Raw genomic sequence first — 2,429 nt, forward strand, 5'->3', positions numbered from 1 at the left:
AGACAACGCAAACTGGCGTCCAACGCCAGTTCCATGCTGCATTCTGAAGTCAAACGCCAGAAACACGTCATGAACCAGAGTTAAATGCCAAAAATATGTTACAACTTGTTGTTTAACTCCAAGAGAAGCCTCTGCACGTGTAAAGCTCAAGCTCAGCCCAAGCACACACCAAGTGGGCCCCGGAAGTGGATTTTTGCATCAATCACTTATTTCTGTAAACCCTAGTAGCTAGTTTAGTATAAACAGAACTTTTTACTATTGTACAAGAATCTTTGGATGTTTAGTTCTTAGACTTTGGAGGCTGGCCTCTCGGCCATGCCTGGACCACCACTTATGTATTTTCAATGGTGGAGTTTCTACACACCATAGATTAAGGGTGTGGAGCTCTGCTGTACCTCGAGTTTTAATGCAATTACTACTATTTTCTATTCAATTCAGCTTATTCTTATTCTAAGATATTCGTTGCACTTCAACATGAAGATTATGATCCATGACACTCATCATCATTCTCACCTATGAACGCGTGACTGACAACCACTTCTGTTTTACCTTAGACCGAGCACATATCTCTTAGATTTCTTGATCAGAGTCTTCGTGGTATAAGCTAGAATTATTGGCGGCCATTCTTGAGAATCCGAAAGGTTTAAACCTTTTCTATGGTATTCTAAGTAGGATTCAGGGATTGAATGACTGTGAAGAGCTTCAAACTCGCGATTTTTGGGCATGGTGACAGACGCAAAAGAATCAATGGATTCTATTCTGACATGATCGAGAACCTACAGATGATTAGCCGTGCTGTGACAGAGCATTTGGACCATTTTCACTGAGAGGATGGAAAGTAGCCATTGACTACGGTTATGCCCTACATATAGCTTGCCATGAAAAGGAGTAAGAAGGATTGGATGAAAACAGTAGGAAAGCAGATATTCAAAAGGAACACAGCATCTTCATACATTTATCTGAAATTTCTACCAAGAAGTTACATAAGTATTTCTATCTCTATCTTATGCTTTATTTATTATTATTTTCGAAACTATTATAAACCATTTGAATCCGCCTAACTGAGATTTACAAGATGACCATAGCTTGCTTCATACCAACAATCTCCGTGGGATCAACCCTTACTCACGTAAGGTATTAATTGGACAACCCAGTGCACTTGCTGGTTAGTTGTGCGGAGTTGTGAAGAAAGTGCTAAGTTAGTAGATGCGCATACCAAGTTGAATGCCATTATTGGATATCACAAATTCGTGCACCAAGGGACTTACAAGAAGAGCGGGAAAATATGTGGAGACTCATGCAAGATCGTGATCAAACCATAAAGAACACTGTGTGGCAGGTTGAAGATTTGAGCAAAGAGTTAGCTAATGCATTGTCTGCAGTTGCATTTGCTGAATTTAGGGCTGCTGTGGCTGAGGTGCATGTTTTAGATTTACACTTTTATATGCTTTATTTTATATACACAGGCAAAACTCTCTGGCCTTCAAAGGAAAATGGGTTCCGTTGACGATAAGGTTTAGTTTCTTCTATAGTTTTCTTTAATTTTTCAATGATCTTGCTTGTAGTTAGACAAGAGCCATGAATGTAGAGAAGCTTGCGAGTCCACCTGCATGTCTATGGTTTTCCATCGAAGGAAATACACTATACTGGATTATGTGTAGCATGTACCTGCCATTACTTTGGTATGGTATATTGTTAAACGTTGATTAGAAAGGGATATGATATGCTGTTATATAAGAGCTGAATTTTTGCAAACGAAAATTGTGTTAGTGGAGGTTTGTCGTACATTTTTATGGTTGTTTTATTCTTTTTCATGGTAAACTGTGTATATATATATATTATTTTTGCACAATAGCTATTTTTATGTTTACTATAATTTATTTTATTACTGATAACTGATTGTAGGTTTTTGAAAAGGTTGGTGTAAGTGGATTTCTATTTAGCTCAAGTGATGTGGTGAGTGTAGAAAAAAAATAACTTAATTTGGCTTCTGTTGCTAAGTTTGTATTTATGTATTATATGAAGTGAGTGACTCCAATATGTATAATAAAATTGGACCTGACATTTTATCCTTTTTATTCTTAAAAAGATATTAGTTTATTTATATTATAAAACAAAACTATATTTTAAAACAAAAATAACATCTGACTTATTATCCTGTGTCCATCTTAGAGTGTGTGTTTGGGGGGGTGTGCAAAGTCTGTATGCTATTTAATCTGTGAATAAGGGGAAGTAAACATTATTTTGTCTACTGACTGTTAGATCCAACATCATGTTGAGCACTAAATATTTCCTTTCAATTCAAGTAATTATCAATTGTGTTGTATTTGTGCAAAACATTCCGCCCACCCAACTAACACAGGTTGCTGGTGAACTACAAGCAGCAAAAGAGGAGATTGAAAAATTGAAAGAGGAAGCTAATGCTAACA

The 2,429-nt window shown here is 36.6% G+C and overlaps 1 long non-coding RNA gene across 2 annotated transcripts; it reads left to right on the plus strand.

Annotated features, from left to right (window-relative positions):
- The first annotated feature begins 1,321 nt into the window (after window positions 1-1,321).
- Window positions 1,322-2,429, plus strand: LOC110275901 (uncharacterized). 2 transcript variants are annotated; one of them, XR_008002527.1, is made up of 4 exons: window positions 1,322-1,417; window positions 1,467-1,514; window positions 1,906-1,956; window positions 2,363-2,429. It is a non-coding gene; the product is annotated as an uncharacterized LOC110275901 (long non-coding RNA). The 2 variants fall into 2 exon arrangements; XR_008002528.1 differs by lacking the exon at window positions 1,906-1,956 and having other exon boundaries at window positions 2,363-2,395.

Source organism: Arachis duranensis, chromosome 9 (genome assembly GCF_000817695.3).
Source record: "Arachis duranensis cultivar V14167 chromosome 9, aradu.V14167.gnm2.J7QH, whole genome shotgun sequence".
In the NCBI taxonomy this organism is placed as follows: domain Eukaryota; kingdom Viridiplantae; phylum Streptophyta; class Magnoliopsida; order Fabales; family Fabaceae; genus Arachis; species Arachis duranensis.